Raw genomic sequence first — 20,225 nt, 5'->3', positions numbered from 1 at the left:
TATATATATATATTAAAATTTTAAAATTAGATCTTTTCTGACATCATGTCCAACATGTCAGATACCGTGTCATACATGTTGACCGTATCGAACATGGTGTTGATCATGTCCTATGCGAATCGCAACATGTCTTCGTGTCTGAATCCATGTTGTGTCGTAGTGGCACGTGATTCGTCCCCTTAAATGGTGTGTCCCAGTGTCATAGCTATGTAGACTTGATTGCAGTAACAAGCCTACATGGATGATAATCTGGCAACTATGAAGATTGCCTAGATTAGTGACCTTGACATGTAGGTACTATACCTTCCTACAAGTACTGCATATGAGTCATATTCCAAAAAACTTTAGTTTGATTAATTTGAAAACACAGTTTTCTTTAGTAATCAAAGGACTTCTAAGTATCTCAACATAATTTGTTTATTTTGCTAGAGTTATCTTGTAACGCCCCAAAATTTTCAACTTGCAAACCTTTCAGAAGAACAGACAAGAGACTAAAAAGATATCTCTTTATCTCAGAGATGGTTTATGAAATCAGCGAAAGACTATTCTTTTGTTAATTTCAGAAAGGCAAGCTGACAACTTTGGGCGCGTTAGCTAAAAGAACCAAAACACACAACCCATGCTACTTGCAAACACTTGGAAAAGTCACTTTCATTTAAGAAGTTCTCCAAATAGTACAAAATTTGGATATCCCAAGGAAAATCTGTTACAAAACCCCAAACATCAGAACGCGAGCTAAGAGCAGGAAGAAGAACGTCTTGGAGCCATCTTGCCATCGCCTGTGGTGTACCTAATCATCTCCTGTACTCATAGAATGAGTTAGTTTCGCGAAAAACTAGTAGGTGCACAAGAGAGACTGCAGGAAACTGAATTATGTACATTTAATTCAGCAGGTTACGCAGTTTAAAGCAAATATGCAGTCAAACAGGTAAGCAATGCACGAGGTAAGATAGTGCAAGCGCGTAAGTAGTGCAAGCGAATAAGTAGTGCAAGTGAATTAATAGTGCAAGTGAGTCCGTAGTGCAAGTGAATCAATAGTGCAAGTGAATCAGTAGTGCAAGCGAATCTCACGACCCAACGACCAGTGTGAACAGACCTTATGGTTTGATAATTACTGGCCTGCAGGTACGCGCAGGCAAAACGTAGAAACAACTGAGACTAGTTCGGGCGTCTGTTATTCTATGTATTTTCAATAACCCGAATAGCTAGTTGAGTCTGCTCCAAAGGGACGGCTTTAGCCGAGAGAGGATTCCCCAAATGAGACAATGCTACGGATGCATCCAACTTCTGCAGAAGTGTTTAGCTAACTATTGTAGCCCCTTTCCCCTAACTCCAATGACTGGAGAGGCCGGATCGTTGCCCGTAGGGTGGTTGTTAACAACCTATCCATTGGAGTTTGTACCGCTCTGTCCTCTCCCTTGATAGACACATAGAAGCAAATAGGTACGTTAGGGGTTGCTTAACTAACGACTCATTCTATGATGTGGTCTTTAAACCACTCGAGCATCTTTCCTGTAAAGGTGAATGTGAGGTTATTTATGTGATTACAGCATTGTGCATTTAGCATTGTTCGAGGTCGCACGACCGTCTCATCCAATCATCGCAGTACTAGACGTGTCGTGCACGACTATAAGTACTCTAGGATGAAGGGGGTACAACTCCTCAATAGAAGCCTCAACAGGAGTGTTTCACAAAGATGTAAAGTTTATCAACTTTACTTTATCTTTTGAAACAGCAGTACCTTGTGCCAACATTATGTATGTGATTTTCTAGAACCTCATCCGCTATTGGGGTATCTACATGCCTCGCATGACTCGATACCGGCCTCGATAGACGGGATACAGGTTTCTCAACAAAACCCCTGCAAATGATGCGAGATGCGGTTCTAGAAAATTGAGTTGCGCTTGTGCAATTATGTATGCAGTCTTTTATATCTATCATGTTTTTGCTCATCTTCAAAGGATGCGAGTTGCGCTTGTGCACAACAATTCTCTTTAAAAAGGATTCCTTAGGCGAATCTAGTTTTTCAATCCAATGTTTTGTAAAAGCAAAGATTGAAAGTCACGTCGGTTGCGAAAGTGCAATTAAGTTTTCCCAAGTCGGCATTTTGGAAAAGAAGGCTTTACAACCATAATTTGATTTTTTGATAGGACTTGAAAACTCTAAAAAGGGTTACAACTTATCGAGTGCGCAGTCTTGCAAAGCAAGCTCGAAGGTTTTGGGAGTTGCGATATAACAATCAAGTCTCCCAAATTGTTGTCTTTGAAAAACGGAAGCAAGATCCATAGCGATCTCCTGCATGCAATATTGTATTGTCATTCCAAAAGAGAGAGTATGACATCTGAACATTTTCTGATTTGCATTAAATCTTGTTGTAATTTTTGTGTTGGGATTTTATTAAGAAACTGTTTTCCCTTTTAATTGTAGTCGTACCTTTTGACAAGTATGGTCGTACCTTTGGACAGGTACGTCACATTGGTGTTACGATGATCGGATAAGAGGTCTGTGGTAACCCCGAAACGTGTTTTGGCACCTTATTGTAATCATGTAATGTTGATGATCGCCTAACAGGCAAAAGGCTCGTGAGGGTCTAAAGGACCAGAGCATGACAAATATGAACTCGAGTGGTTACATTGTGTACTTTTACAAAGCAAACGTGTTGGGGATTTCATATGAAAAATTCATTCCCCTCTCATCGTAGTTGTACTTTTGAACAGGTATGTTGTGTATTACGATGAGTAGGATGAGAGGTTCATGTTTACCTCGAACGTGCAATGGCGCGTATAATTCACATAATGGTGATGGTTTCGCCTTCACAGGCAAGTATTTGAGTGGGTCGAAAGATCAGAGCATGTAGAACGAGACAGCGATTAAGAAACCGTCGTCGTGCTCGTTCGACACAGTTCGTCAAGAGAGAGGACGGATGGTATAAAACTCTGATGGACAAATCCTTTAATGACAGTTACGGGCAAAAGACTCGAATTCCCCAGTCATCGGAGTTAGGGGAAATGGGCTACAAAAGATAGCTTTCAGGCCACTTCTACAGAAGTTTGAATGCATCCACAGGCCACCTATGCCTTTAGGGATTTACTCTCTTGGTCACTGGCCATCCCCTTAGGAGCGGACTCAGTCAGCCATCCGGGTTATCTAAAACACATAGCATAATAAACGCCCGGATTGGTCTCGACTGTTTCTACGTTTTGTGTCTTGCGCATACTCGCCTGGCCAGCTAATATCGAAACATAAGATAAACTATTCACATTATTAAGATATGCATGTTGTGACGTGACTTGCTTGTTTAGTTTAATATTCTACTCGTTGAATTATGCACGTTTGATGTAGCATTACACTAGTTCCGTGTTAGTAATAATTGGCTGCTCGTGCTAGGTAAATGCTTGTGATAATAGCATTATGCTAGTTGCAATATGACACCGATGACAAGATTTACTCCTTGGTCGAACTATCCTGGCTTGTCAATACGATTGCTTACAGCTCATGATCCACGAACTGTTTATAACTAGGGCTAATAGAGTGACATGTCTTATTAGTTGCTTACAGCTTGTGATTAGTATAACTAATGTTGTATGATTGCTTACCACGTGCAACTTATAAATTGCTTGTGTGATTGCTTGTACCTTATGAGTTAGGTAGTTACTTGCCGTAAAATTTTGTAAACCTTTATTTCTTTACATATTCAAATGTTCATGTTAGAAATGCTTACTCATTTGCATAGTCCATTGCACCTGATAAATATAACCCATAACTTGTTTTAATTGTTTATTTCAGTTCTATATTGACTCTCTTGCGTACCTACCAGTTTTTCGTGAAACTGGCCCATTCATGGGCAGATGGTGTACAAGTGATACAACTTGCGATGGCACGATGCCGTGATGAGATTAAGATAAAGTTCTTTCCCTGACGTTTCGCTCCTGAGGAGATATTGGTAAATTTAGTATAAAGTGTCTTTCAAAAAAAAACTTTTAATTAAAACTTGAGTTACTAAAACTGTTATACTAAATTTTTTTTTGTTTCAATAAATATAATGAGTTGCAAATCTGATATACAAGTTCTCAATTATTAAAACTGCATTTTGAAACCATTTGATTTCAATGGTTGTGCAAAATTCGACAAAAGAAAGTTTACGATGTAATGCGTTCAAGGTCCATTGACTTGTTGTTTTGAAAAATATCCTTTTCCGCTGAATTACTATTTAGACTCTGATAATCATATGATTTCAAAAGCTTTCTAATTTTTTCTAAAAGTTACAAGTCCTGGATTTTGGGGCGTTACAATATCCCACTTGAATAAAATTATATTTGCATTCTTTCTTGGGTGGTATTTTTATGAATCTTATTGATTCTTGTGAGTGAGCTTTGCTTATCTTTTAGTGTGGGTTATATCTCACTTGAATAAAATTATATTTGCATTCTTTCTTGGGTGGTGTTTTTATGAATCTTATTGATTCTTGTGGGTGACCTTTGCTTATGAACCTTTATGGTTCTTGTGGGAGATCTTTTGTGAGAACCATTTGCGGATTCAGATTGTGGGTTGCATCTTCTTACAATGTCTCCTTAAGAAAGAATATAGACAGACGTCCCCTAGTGATTTTTCATCTCTCTCCTTTCCCTTGTGACGTGAGGGTCGTAACTCTGTCAAAATATAACATGGTATCAAAACAAGGCTGGAATAAGTCTCCATCAATCAAAAGTTGTTGAAAAGTTTGATCTTCTTTATTTCTTCTTTCTTCCTTTATCAATCTTGATCTTCTTCTCGTCTTTCTTCCTTTATCAATCTTGATCTTCTTTTTTTATTTCTTTCTTTATTCAAGTTCTTGTTTTAGAATCACGCCCTTAAAAAAGAATCCAGATATGAATCAACTCTTACTAATATTTTTCCTAAAAAATGAGGTCGTTCAAAAAAAAAAGGTCGAACGCATCCTTTCAATAGTTTCTTCTTGCTTCTTGAACCTTCTTCTCTCTCTTGTTCTTGAAAGATTCTTTCTTGCTTCTTTGTTTTATTCTTTCTTTCTTTCCCGTTTCTTGAAAGCTTACACATATCTTTCCTAAAAAAAGGGAAGGATTTGAATATTGTCTGCAGCACTCTCTTGGTCTGCAGTTACTGTTACCAACCAGCAAAACAAACGTGTTGGTATTGTTTCTCTCCTTCTGTCCTTCGTTATGGCTACATTAAGTTTCAGTTCTCCCATTAATTCTTTCCTTTTGAGTCAACTTGTCTCTTACAAGTTAGACTCCTCCAACTTGGTTACTTGGAAAAAGCAAATCATTCTCTCGACGGGACTCTACTTGTTCCTACGGAGTTTGTATTACAGTATGAATCAAAGGATGGAAAGCAGACGAAAAAACTTGTGCCAAATCTGGATTAATCTATATGATCTAAAAATGACAAAGCAGTCGTAACCTATATTACAACTACTTTGTCTCAGGAAGTCTTCATATTCCCACAGGCGTTAATGCTCACGATCTTTGACAAATTTTGCATTGTTGGTTTGAGCAGATCTCTACACCTAAAGTTCATCAACTGAAAGGATAATTTGGAAGGATATCGAAAGGAGATTCTAGTGTGATAGATTATCTGAGCAAGATAAAATCTGTCACCGAGCAGCTTGCAGTGATAGGTGCTCCTATTGCTGATGAAGATAAATGCATGCAGACTCTTAAAGGTTTGGTGTCAGAATTCAATATGTTTGTCACTATGTACTCAGGACAGAGCCCGTGACCTCTCTTCGATCAGTTGTGTTTCATGTTACTAGCACACGAGGTTGTGTTTGATCTTGACACCTCCTCAAGAAAGAAGAATATGGATTCCACGTCTAATGAGGTTTTGTTTATTGACTCATATTCTAAGCCAGGTGGTGGTGGAAGGTGCAAAGGACGTGGTAGAGCCAATTCCTTTGGTAGAGGTGCATGACTTTTACTAACTCTCGATGGTGGACCATGTCCAAATGGAAACGTCACATGTCAGATGTGCGGAAAATGCGGGCACACCAGTTCAGACTGTTATTGGAGGTATGTGCTCACATATCACCCACCAACAGTTCCTGTTCTAGCTCATTTTCACGCACTTTCAGGAACTCATTTTGGAGGTCCAAGACCTCCATCACCTTCTACAACGCCACCTTCGTATCCTGCATCAGTTACCTCATATCAGGATCATTATGCTCTTAGCACCACATTCAGCCAGCTGAACTTGCAACGAGCCCATTCGATGAATCTGTGGTCTACGGGTTCATATACACAGCAAAACGTCAGCGGACAAACTGCACCCTCCTCGCAAGCTGCTTCTCAGAACACATGGTATCTGGATTTCGGGGCAGCACACGAGGTGATAGGAGATTCAAGTAAATTCGTGCATGCTATGCCTTATCATGGACTAGGTCGTATTATTGCAAGAGATGGCAAACATCACCCCTGTTAAAATAAGTCGACCTCTTAATGCTTTTTTTATTAAAGTTTTACTTAAGTCTGTTTTTGGTATTCTCCAAATAATGAGGGACCCATATGTAATTTCTTTCTTATGGCTGATCTCTATTTAAACAAGTAGAGATTAGACCTAATATGAGAAAATAAGACGTCCTTCTCTATCTTCTTTTCTTTTCTACATGGTATCAGAGCCATCGACCTTTGGGGCCGTGACTTCTGGATCTACGACAAAGCGTGCGTGAAGGGTACCATATCGCGTGAAGAGACATGACTTCAGGGTCTGCACAAAAAGCTTGCGTGAAAGGTACCAAATTGCGTGAAGGGGACCAAACCTAAGGTGTGTTCAAAAAAAAATGGGGGAATCAAGTGGTATAGATCTGATAACATATCTGCAGTCTGACAAAAGTCAAGACTCAGATCTGTAATCAGATCTAAATGTCAAGGTGGAAGTATGGAGTTCGGTCGACCAAATCTGGTGGATACAGGTACTGTGCAGTAATGGTGTAGTGAAGTGGGTAACAATTCTGGTGCATCTATGTTTTTTTTTTCGTGGGTGTGGGTGACGACCAGATTTGTAGTGACTCAATTTTTTTTTGTTGTTGTTCTGGTTGTCGTGATCGTATGTCGTGGACCCAAATATTCCTTTGGATCTGATCGTTTGTTCAGGCTGCTGTGAAGATTAAAATTCTATATCGTCATTTTATTTTGGAGCTGTGAAGCTTATATTGTCGTTTGGTTTTGGATCTGCATATTCTTTTAGATCTGATCGTCTGTTCTGGCTGCTGTGAAGATTGAAATTCTATATAGCCAATTTTTTTGGGATGTCTGAAGAAAAAAAAGGGAACTCTTATAGTCGTAGATCTGCATATTTCTTTGGATCTGATTGTATGTTCAGATCTGCCCACAGATCTAGGTGTTGTGGTGAAGGCAAATCACTATAGTGGATTGGTTGATTGTGGAGCAGGCCTGTTACTAACTGTGACAAGTTTTTTTTTTGTGCACGTGGACATCTACTGCAGCAACGTCAGTGGTTGTGGCTCCTTAGTTCGTGTTATTCATTATGGGTGATGCTCAAAAATCTGATTATAAAACTGAAGCTATTGGGGAAAATAAAGCCTTTGCCAATCCCTTCTCCTATGGTTCTTCTGTGAAATTAAATGAAACTAACTATGCAAGGTGGTCCAGGACTTTTATGATGTCTGTGTCTGGACATCGTAGAAAGCATATTCTATTGGAATCTGAACCTAATGATAAAACAAGAAAATATAATACTTGGGATGAAGATAATGACATTGTTATGTCATAGATCATGAATAGCATTGAATCTCATATTGCAGATGGCTTAATTTATTACAATACGGCTAAACAGATGTGGGACACCCTTCGAGATACGTACTCTCAAGAGACCAACGTGAGTCATATTCTACAAGTTGAACAGGAAATATATAATCTACAACAAGGTGATCAATCATTGGCCCAGTACTATGCCTCTGTTAAGGCAGCCTTTGAAAGACTGAATGCTCATAGGCCTCTGAGCTGCTCAAAACAGAAGGATCGTCAAGAACAAACTATGGTTGCTCGGTTCCTCACAGGTCTATCATCAGAGTTCTCAGTTGCAAAAGTTCAAATGTTGACCGGGTCAAATGTTCCTACTCTTGCTGATGCATATAATAGATTGAGTAGACTTGCCATTTCTCTTCCACAATCTCAACCAGCATCTCAGTCATCTGCTTTAGTTGTACCATCTAGTTATGGACAAGGAAATACTATGCATGTTAGAGGCAGAGGTCGTGGAAGAGGTATTGGAGGTAGAGGCAAACTCCAATGTACCTATTGTGGAAAATCAGGTCATTTAGAAGATCGATGTTGGGATAAACATGGACGGCCTGCATTCTCTCCATTGAAGCCTAATGTTGCAAAAGCTAATGTTACAAAACTAGAGGTGGAGCATGAAACAAATTCTCCTAGTGAATCTATCACTCTTATGTTAAATTATGTACATAATCATATAATGTAATATATATATTTTATATATATAAGGTAATACATATACATATATTAATATATATGTATATGTATCTACTTATTATATATATAAAATATATATTTCTATTTGTTTAGCCGTAGGGGTAGTTTAGTCTTTTCCTCTGTTTACGCACATTCACTTTATGAATGTGATTGTAAATTTATTTTTATTTCTCTTTCTTTTTTTTTTATTTCTTTTATTTCTTTTATGTAAAGTACCAAAAGGTACCTTGGGGGGGCCACTAACATAGACGTTGGGCCCTCTCCAACGGTCACATTTGTGACCGTTGGTGGGGCTCCAACATCTATGAGTGGAGCCCCTCCAAGGCTCCCTTTGTGTTATAAATAGGGGCTTCCCCCCTCTTGTATTTCTCATGGCTTTGAGTCAAAGCCCAAGTGCTCAATAAATTGATTCCATTATTTTTATGCCTTTGCGCATTTGTGAGTTATTTGTGAGTTGTGCTTTTGTGCACAAGTGTTCTAAAGTGTTCTTATTGTGCATTCGTGTCGGGTTTATTATCAAGAATATTAAGGTCTTGATCACAGTATCTTGTTGGAGATACTTTTACATGGTATCAGAGCCTCGTTGAAGGAGAAGGATCGTACATCTCGTCTTTTGTGAAGTACCTCAAAAATCGTGCCCTCAAGTTAGTGAAGTTTTGGAGTAAATCATCTACTTCGAGCAATATTTTAGAAGCAACTTTTGTCAAGAAAAGTTTGAAAATTCTTTAAGGTACGCATTATTTTCTATCATATTTCCTCTCTAATGGGTGAAAAAGATTCTCACTTCTCCCTTGGGTTTAAGCTTAGTGGTTCGAACTACCATGTTTGGGCCGGGAATATGGAAGCCCATATCAAAAAGAAAGGCCTTTGGGGATACGTTCAAGGTTCCATATCGGAACCCGAACCCAAACTTTCTATCATAGAGAAAGGGGATATTAAGATTCTTGAAGGTGAAGATAGACAAAAGGACCTAGAAGAATATTAAAAAAAGCATGATGAGTGGGAAATGAAGAACTTCAAAATATTGTCTTGGATTTTTTCATCCGTTGAAACCAAGATCAATGCCAACATCATTAAGTTTAAAAGGGCCTCTGAAGCTTGGTTGTACCTTGAAAAAATGTATACTTCAAGAAACTTATCTCACAAATATTATCTCCAAAAGAAAGCTTTGACTCTTCAACAAAACGATTTGTCTATTCGAGAATACTTTGCCGAACTATCATCTATTTGGGACGAGCTTGCTATGCTCGAACCAAAATGGAGCGGAGAAGCTATTGAGTTAAGACACAAACAACTAGAGGAAGATCGATTCTTCAACTTTCTAAATGGTCTTAGACCCGAATTTGAGCAAATTTGGTCCGCTCTTCTATCCGCTTTAACATCTCCCTTTATTGAAGATGTCATCACCAAGCTAAGTGGTGAGGAAACACGGATGGGGATTAGTAAAAATAACCCAAGTATCCTTGCTACACCCTCTCAAAGTGATTATGAAGTGGTTAATGCTGTGTCAAGACCCGGAAATAATTTGAAGACCTACAAACCACCCCATTTCAAAAATCAAGGGCAAGGAGGAAATGATCGATATGGCAAGAGAGACTATAGCAAATTAACTTGCCATTTTTGTAAAGAACCGGGGCATATCAAGCCCATTTGTCCCAAATGGAAGAAATTTCTTGCCGCGGCTTTAGCATCTCAATCAGAGGAAAGGCCTTCATCATCAAATGAGTCTCTTTCGCTTCAACAAGTTATTGATGCTCTTCAACCTCTTCTCAAAGGAAGCATTTCTGGAGCCGCTATGTCATCCTCTTCCTCTCTCGGTAAGACATCTTGGCTCCTTGATTCCGGTGCTTCATTTCATATGACTCCAAGTCCTTGTTTTCTTTCTGATTATTCTAAAAATTTTCTTCCATCTTTTGTCTCAACGGCGGATAGAACACCTCTTGAAATTAAAGGAATGGGCAATTTTGAAAGACAAGACTTTTTTATCCCAAAAATTCGTCTTATACCAAAACTAAATTTAAATTTACTTTCGTTTCTCAACTCTCGGACTATGGTTGCGATATAAAATTTTCTTCTGATAAATGTTGGATACAGGATCTCCAGTCCGGGAAGTTGATTGGGGAAGGCTATAGGAGAGGAGACCTGTACTATGTTGATTTTCTTAAAATTCCCAAGAATCAATTTTGTAATGTTGCTCAAAACAAAGATATTCATGTATGGCATAAGAGATTGGGTCATCCCAACATTGTTAAAATCTCTTATTTGCCTTTTATTAAGCATCTTTGTAATGAAAATTTTGTTTGTAATGAATGTATTCTTGGAAAAATGAGAAGTCTTCCTTTTCCTCAAAGATCCATGTTTACAACAAAACCTTTTGAAATTGTTCACTCTGATGTATGGGGTCCGGCTCCAATGATATCTAAGGGAGGTTTCTCATACTATGTTATCTTTGTGGACGATTTCACTAGGTTTAGTTGGATATATTTTCTTAAACATAAACATGAAGTTTTCTCAACTTTTAAAACATTTCATATGATGGTTTTAAATCAATTTAATGAAAATTTAAAAATTCTTAGAACCGATTCGGGTGGCGAGTATCTTTCCAATGAATTCAAAAATTATCTTGAAAATTATAGAATTCTCCATCAAAAGTCTTGTCCTAAAACCCCCCAACAAAATGGGTTGGCGGAACGAAAACATAGGCACATTATTGAAACAACACGAACTTTGCTCATTTCACAAAATATTCCGAAAAAACTTTGGGCTGAGGCAGCCCTTACATCTGTCTATCTCATAAATAGACTTCCATCTAAAAACTTGAACAAGATTTCCCCATTTGAAAAATTATACGAAAAAGAACCTGATTACAGCAGGTTAAGGGTTTTTGGATGTAAATGTTTTGTCCTTACTGATAAAAATGACAAACTCTCCCATAAGGCCATTCCTTGTGTCTTTCTTGGTTATTCTAAAACTCAAAAAGGCTTTCGTTGTTATGATCTTAAAAGTGATAAACTATATGTTTCCAGAAATGTAAGCTTCTTGGAAAATATTAGTGGTTTTGAAAAACTTGAAACTAATGACGAGAATATAGACTATTCCTTTTTGTTTGATTTATTAACTGAAGATGATGACACTAGTGATGATGAAAATGACTTAAATAATAGTGAAACTCATTCTGAGTCATCAACCCTTCATCAACATATCAATAAAGAACCACATAGAGATCCCATAACCTACTCTCATAGAGATAGGAATACTTTCAGAAGTGCCCTCGAAAGATATGATAATGAGTCTACTCCTTCGAGTGAAGAAAACCTTCGTAGGACCGAAAGACCAAGAAGACCCCCTTCCAGGTTCATCTCATGAGTCCTTTTCGCCTAAATATAGGGCATGTCTAAGCGCCATTCACTCTTACATAGAACCTAGGAACTTCGAGGAAGCACAAAAATGTCTGGAATGGATAGTCGCTATGAATAATGAACTTGAAGCTCTAAAGAAAGCAAAGACATGGGAGTTTCGAGACCTCCCTAAAGACAATAAAGCAATAGGGTGTAGATGGGTGTTTAAGGTCAAGACTAGGAGTGATGGGTCCCTTGAGAGATATAAGGCCCGATTAGTTGCAAAAGGATATGGTCAAAAATATGGGATTGATTATGAGGAGACCTTTGCTCCGGTAGCTCGAATGGTCATTGTCCGATGTCTTATAACCGTTGCCTCAATCAATAAATGGAACATCTATCAGATGGATGTTAAGAATGCCTTTTTAAACGGAGATCTAAACGAAGAAGTTTATATGGATGCTCCTCTTGGAATGGAGTTCCCTAAAGGAAAAGTGCTTCGCCTTCGGAAAGCACTTTATGGTTTAAAACAAGCTCCCAAGGCTAAGTATGATAGGTTTAACTCCGTAATGTTAGAAAATGGTTTTTCATCCTGCTTTACTGATACTGCTTTGTTTGTTAGAAAATCTAATGCAGGGATTGTTATTCTGCTGCTATATGTGGATGACATGCTTATAACTGGGAGCGATTCTAAAGGGATTAAAAGCATAAAATCCATTTTAAAGGATAAGTTTGAAATGTCTGACTTGGGTTTCTTAACTTATTTTTTGGGTATTAAGGTAGCATACTCTCATAGAGGATATTTTTTGTCTCAAACTAAGCTTGCATCTGAGATTATTGACAGGTCAGGCATTACAGACGATAAAATTTGTGAAACTCCTGCTATAGTAGGAGCTAAAATGAAGATTGATGATGGTGTTCCTCTCTCCGACTCTACTCCCTACAGGCAACTAGTAGGATCGTTGATGTACCTAAGTATCACCAGACCAGATATCTCACATGCGGTGTATACGGCAAGTCAGTTTCAGCATGCACCAACTTCTGTTCACATGGGTGCTATCTTACGTGTCGTAAGATACCTAAAGCACACTATTAATAAGGGAGTTTTCTGTCTTCCTCTTTTGAGTTAAAATTAATTGCTTATACTGACTCTGATTGGGGAGGTGACCCAAATAACCGTCACTCCACCACTGGTTTTTGTGTATTCTTAGGAGACTTATTGATCTCATGGAGATGCAAGAAACAACAAAAGGTGTCTCTATCATCAACTGAAGCTGAATATCGTGCCATGGCGACTACTACCATGGAAATTGTTCGGATTCATCAGTTGCTGGAAGACATGGGAATCATAATTGAAGGGCCTACCAAGTTGTGCTGTGACAACAAAAGTGCGATTTATATTGCTAAAAATCACACTTTTCATGAGCGAACCAAACATATAAAGATAGATTGTCACTATGTTCGGGAGGCGTACCTCAAAGGAATCATTGACCTTCCCTATGTCACGTCCGAGTATCAGTTGGCAGATTTCTTCACTAAAGCCTTTTGTGCTCCGTGTTTCAACTTCCTTCTTAGCAAAGTCTCGGTCATCCTGCCCTAAGTTTGAGGGGGGTGTTAAATTATGTACATAATCATATAATGTAATATATATATTATATATATAAGGTAATACATATACATATATTAATATATATGTATATGTATCTACTTATTATATATATAAAATATATATTTCTATTTGTTTAGTCGTAGGGGTAGTTTAGTCTTTTCCTCTATTTTACGCACATTCACTTTATGAATGTGATTGTAAATTTATTTTTATTTCTCTTTCTTTTTGTTTTTTATTTCTTTTATGTAAAGTACCAAAAGGTACCTTGGGGGGCCCACTAACATAGACGTTGGGCCCTCTCCAATGGTCACATTTGTGACCGTTGGAGGGGCTCCAACGTCTATGAGTGGAGCCCCTCCAAGGCTCCCTTTGTGTTATAAATAGGGGCTTCCCCCCTCTTGTATTTCTCATGGCTTTGAGTCAAAGCCCAAGTGCTCAATAAATTGATTCCATTATTTTTATGCATTTGTGTGTTATTTGTGAGTTGTGCTTTTATGCACAAGTGTTCTAAAGTGTTCTTATTGTGCATTCGTGTCGGGTTTATTATCAAGAATATTAAGGTCTTGACCATAGTATCTTGTTGGAGATACTTTTACATCTTAGCCATGCAAAATATGAGGAGTTGGTCTCTCATCGTCCTTCAAGTTCCTCTTCTCCTGTTGCTGGTGTGGCCTACTCTACTAGGGACCATCTTTCTCCTAATGATAGTAAGTGGATTGTTGACTCTGGTGCATCTAGACATCTATGTGGAAACTCTCAAAAAATTTCAGATCTAAAGGCTATTACTGCACATCGGGGAGTCTCATTAGCTGATGGTAGTTCCTCCCCGGTTATTGGTCTAGGAAAAATCTTTATATCCTCTTCTTTACAGTTGAAAAATGTCCTTCATGCTCCGTCATTCCCTCAAAGTTTATTATCAATGAGTTGCCTTACAAAAGAGCTAAATTGTAGAGTGATATTTGATCGTGTGTGCTGTCATTTTCAGGATTTGCTGACGGGGAAGAAGATTGGTGGAGGCTATGAAGAAAATGGAGTCTACTATCTACATCACCCTATGGAAAATATTTATGCTGCAGTTGATTCTTCCTCGAGTCCTGTTCAGTGGCATCGTCGTCTCGGACATCCTTCATTATCGAAGCTTCGTCATGTCATTCCTCAAATTTCGTCAACTACATCATTCCAGTGTGAAGCATGTCAGTTGGGCAAGCATCATCGAAGTTCGTTTCTTTCTAGTCAGAGTCAGTCCAGTCATAAGGTATTTGAACTTCTACATGCGGATGTATGGGGTTCCAGTAAGATTCCTACCAGGACCCAATGTCATTATTACCTTGTTATTGTTGATGATTATTCTAAGTTGTCTTGGGTGTTCTTAATAAAAGAAAGATTTGAAGTTCCTAGTATCCTCAAATCATTAGTTATTGAAATAAAAACTCAATTTGAATCTGTTGTCAAGATTATTCGCACTGATAATGCCCTTGAGTTTAAAACCAAAGCACTATTGCAATTTTATCGAGACCATGGAATTCAACCCCAAACCTCTTGTGCCTACACTTCCCAACAAAATGGGGTGACTGAGCGAAAACACAGTGTGAACACCCCAAATTTTTCAAAAGTTTGTAAATATTCCCTTTTTTCCCTTTGCCCTCATTTTCTGGGTAATTGAGTCAGTTTAAATCTAAATACCAGTTTATTTCTTACATTTTACTGAAATTAAATCCATTTTATGTATCTGACTCGATTTCGGATCTGGATCCATTGTCAAAACCCAAATCTGAGCTTTGTCATCCGATTTATAAACCAAATTCTCAAAATTACCAAATTAACCTTTCGAAAGGCTCAGACAGTCCATCCGGTATCCGTTTGGATCCATCGTGTTATATTCCTCGATTTGAGGTTTAAAACTCGAATATTTTCTCAAAACTTGGGTTCAAACCCATTTTCTGAAGAAATCAAACCCAAATTTTCAGAAAACCCCTCTTTAAATATTTCTCAAAAATTATAGAATGATTTTTAAATCCCTTATTTTTCTTAGTTTCATAGCTTTATTTCAAAGATACCAAAAAAAATAATATATAGAAAATGAAAGAACAAAAAAATAAAAAAATAGAAAAGAAAAAATATATATATATAGTTTTTGGAAACCTCCTTTGTGAAAATATCCTTTTTCTAAAAACCCCTTTTTGAAAATCAAGAACCACTTTTTAGAAAACTCTTGAAGGAAGCCCCTCTTTGGAATTTGAGGAAAACTGCAACGGCCACCTCTCGTTCGCACCCTCTATCGCCCTCTCTCCCGCTCGATGGCCCTCCATCTCCAACAATTCCCCTCCCGAACCTTCCTTCTCCTCTTTAAAAAGAACCCTCGGAGGCCCTTTTTCAGGATCCATTCCCCACCTCCTCATTGTGTCCTCCTCCTTCTCCAGCATCCATTCCTCTTCCCTCTGATCAAGCGAAGAAAATCCAGTTTCACCCCACCAGAGGCAGGCCTACTAAAGAACAAAAAGGGAAAGCGTCCCTTCTTCCTTCAAGATCCTCTACAAACAAAAGACCATTTTAGGATCCCCTGCAGAATCAAATGGGAGTACAGCTTTGAGTATATAGTTGCAGTCTCCATGAATATGTGTGGTTTGCTTTTCAGTATTCTCTTTTCATTTTCAATGAGCATTTACATGTACAAACTCTGAAATAGCTTATACAGCTTAGTCTCACTTACACTCAACAACCATATTACAATATCTCTATATATCCAACACATACTACCTAATGCCCATTTCTTTGTACGCATTTACTTCTCCACCACCACTGTGTTCCATCCCTCACCAAAGTTGCAGCATAAAGGATTCTCCTGTCCCTTTGTATAACTTGCAGATTGCCTCTTCAAGTTATTTATTTCTGTTTATATCCAGCCTCCCAGTAAGATTGCCACGGATCCAAGCCAAAGTATTGAGAGTTCTGCACCCGTAGCTATCGCAGAAAATGTCCAGCAAGTACTGCTGGCAAACATATCTTACATTTCCAAATATACACCACTAACCATCTTATCTCCCCTGTTGTGCGTCTATCAATCCAGGCCCCATCTTTCATATATATCCCAGCTGTATGTCTGTAAGTAAGTCCATGTCTCCCCTGTTGTGCGTCTATCAATCCAGGCCCCATCTTTCATATATATCCCAGCTGTATGTCTGTAAGTAAGTCCATGACTTGCTCATAGACGAAGTCCTTCAGCAGTGAATCATGTTTCATTTGGTCCAGCAGCCAATGCAGATATTTATGACCATGCTCCTATTGTCCCCAGCCCATTTTCTGCATATGCCCATCAGCTGATATACCCCACAAACAGCTACCGATACCTACCTGTTACAGTCACCTTCATAGCAGCCTTTTCCCCTTTTGATATGTATACTCTCAATGTCCACAATCCCTGTTACACCATCACTGCCACCGCAGTACCCTGCTACAATCCCCTTTTCAGCTGCTGCAACATCATCACACCCATCTCCAATACTACCCACTGCAAAATGCACTGTTCACCCTCATGTAGCCACATCCACAATCTCACCTACATAACTGCACCATATCATTTCCATCATCCCCTGCAATCCTTTGCAGCAATCACACTCACATCAATCTTCACTATCAACACTACAAAACCCAATTTCCCCTACCTTTCCTCCACATGACCTCCAACCTTCACTCCCCTGCAAACAGGTGTTATGAATAGTCCAATAGCTACCTATATACTTCAGCGTTCCCTTACCATCATCAAATACCTGTTTAGGCCATCCTCATACACAACATACAGACCCCGTACTCCATACATTTGTTGTTCATTAACACACTTTCATACATATTTCACCTGTTAACTTCATCTAGGCTATTTCCAGCATTTTGTATCAGCAGCAACTATTCACATGATACATTTACCAGTACAGCACCCTCCATAGCATGTATATATACTTAGTCTTCAGCCTTCATCTTATCTATACATTCACCCATGCCCTCATCTACACTGTCTCACCAACTTAGATATTTCCATCATAGATTAAATATGATTACGTGCATTTCCTATTAAGTCCAAACCTTGCCTTTAGGTATATATATTCCACTTTTCCAAGTATATACACACTCCCGTACACAACAGCTAGGTATATGTATCCTCTTTTCTTTCTAGATAATATATATTTCCTGTATGTGAATACATTCTTACATCTGTTTAGATAAATGCAGTCATATGTATCTTCTCCGCAAACATGGCATTTGGGTTTTACCGGATATCTTTCCATCATCCTTCATCTCTTGCAATTTTGCCTTATACTAACAAGTTGTTTTTTAGGAGATATAGGGAAATCATGATTTCCTTTCCTAGAATTAAAAACCCTTGTAATTTTAAATTAATTTCTATGATATAATAGTTAGATAATGATGAGAATTTTACATTATTTGTGCTAGACTAGAATGTGAGCATGTATATATCTTAGTAAACTGCTTGTTTCATCTCATTTTACCTTTCATTTAAAAAATTTCACAAATGGGAACACGAATGGCACGTGCACCATTTTATAAAAGGTGATTAAATTCTAAGTTGATTATTTGCATCAATGGCCATAGTCAATGTTCAAGAATAGATGAGATGCACTGAACCCTAGGAGGAGAGAGAAAGAGAGAGAGAGGAGAGAAAGGGAGAGAGAGAGGGACGACTGCACAAAATAGAACTCGTTAACACTTATTAGGGCTTCTCTCTATTGTTAAATAGAGAGAGGCTAAAAGGAATAATTACATCTAAGCCCAATATAAAAACAGAATTTCAAATAGCCTCTAATATAAAAGGACTTAACTTAAAACCACCTATATTCAACACTCCCCCTCAAGCTGGAGCATAGATATCAATCATGCTCAGCTTGTCACAACATTTTGAGAAATTTGGTCTAGCAAGAGGTTTTGTAAACATATCTGCAACTTGGTCTTCCGACTTTAGATATTTGGTAGTGATATGACCAGCTTGAACCATATCTCTTACATAGTGGCAATTAACCTCAATGTGCTTTGTTCTCTCATGAAATACAAGATTGTTCGCTATATATGTTGCAGCTTTGTTATCGCACATCATGGTCATGGGAGAAGAAACCTTCACCTGAAGATCATGAAGAACAGTACGAACCCACATCAATTCTGCAGTTGTTTGAGTCATAGCCCTATATTCTGATTCTGCACTCGACCTAGAAACCACATTTTGTTTCTTACTTCTCCAAGAAATCAAGTTGTCTCCCAGAAACACACAGAATCCTGTGGTAGATTTTCTATCCACTACAGATCCTGCATAGTCAACATCAGAATAGGCCACTATCTTCAGAGTTCCACCTTTCCTGAACAATAACCCCTTTCCAGGAGAAGATTTTAGAAATCTGAGAATCATAATAGCTGCATTCCAGTGTACCTCAGTTGGTTTGTCCATAAACTGGCTAACTTTGCATACTGATAAAGCAATATCCGGCCTGGTCACAGTTACATACAGTAGCTTCCCTACTAGAGAGCGATAGCTTTTGCTATCAACCCGTTTTGACCCATCTTCAAACAATTGAACTTTATGGTCCATGGGAATATTTGCTGGTTTAGCTCCCAACATTCCTATTTCCTTTAATAAGTCAAGAACATACTTTCGTTGAGACAAAATCATCCCTTCACGGCTCCTGGCAACTTCTATACCCAGAAAATACCTGAGTGAACCAAGGTCTTTTGTAACAAAGTGTTTTTGAAGATGAGCGTTTGTGGCTTCAATAGCTTTCACATCATCTCCTGTAAGAATGATGGCATCCACATATACCACCATAACAACTATGCCATAGCTAGTTTTCTTTATAAATAGTGTATGATCTGCTGCTGACCTATTAAAGCCAAAGCGTGACATCACTTCAAACAACTTTTGAAACCATGCACGAGGACTTTGTTTCAACCCATAAATCGCCTTTCTCAATCTACACGCCTTCTGACACTCCCCCTCAACCTCGAATCCTGGAGGTTGTTGCATGTAAACGGTCTAAGATAGATCCCCATATAGAAATGCATTTTTCACATCTAATTGGTACAAGCTCCAACCATGCTGAACAGCTACTGAGAGAACAAGACGAATGGTACCCATCCGTGCAACAGGAGAAAAGGTTTCAAAGAAATCAATACCATATGTCTGAGCATACCCTTTTTCTACTAATCTGGCCTTGTACCTTTCAATAGAGCCATCAGATTTGACAACTCGGAGAACGACACTCATATGAACGGATGTAGGAGCATGCTGAAATTGGCTTGCAGTATGCACAGCATGAGAGATGTCCGGCCTTGTGATGCTAAGATACATTAGAGATCCCACAAGTTGTCGGTAGGGGGTAGGATCCTCCAAAGGTTTCCCATCATCGATTTTCATTTTTTATCCCACAATTTCAGGGGTCTCATAGATTTTATCATCAGTAATACCTGATCTATCAAGAATCTCACAGGAAAGTTTAGTTTGAGACAAAAAATAGCCTCTATGAGAGTAGGCTACCTCGATACCAAGAAAATAAGTCAAATACCCCATGTCTGACATTTCAAACCTTTCTTTTAAAGTGGTTTTAAAGTTTCTGATGCCCTTTATGTCACTACCTGTTATCAACATATCATCAACATACAACAGTAAAATCACAATTCCTGCATCAGACTTTTTGACGAACAGAGCAGTGTCAGTGTAGCATGAGGAAAAACCATTTTGAACCATCACATCATTAAATCGATCATACCAAGCCTTAGGGGCTTGTTTTAAACCATAAAGCGCTTTTTGCAAAC

The 20,225-nt window shown here is 38.4% G+C and overlaps 1 protein-coding gene across 1 annotated transcript in view; it reads right to left on the bottom strand.

Moving 5' to 3' along the window:
• Positions 1-20,225, bottom strand: part of HDA14 (histone deacetylase 14) — a 212,790-nt gene that overhangs the window by 123,296 nt on the left and 69,269 nt on the right. The window lies entirely within an intron of this gene.

The sequence above is a fragment of the Nuphar pumila genome, chromosome 2 (genome assembly GCF_984573655.1).
Source record: "Nuphar pumila chromosome 2, dmNupPumi1.hap1.1, whole genome shotgun sequence".
Classification (NCBI taxonomy): Eukaryota; Viridiplantae; Streptophyta; class Magnoliopsida; order Nymphaeales; family Nymphaeaceae; genus Nuphar; species Nuphar pumila.
Note: the sequence above shows the minus strand (reverse complement) of the source record. Positions and strands in the feature narration are given on the sequence as shown.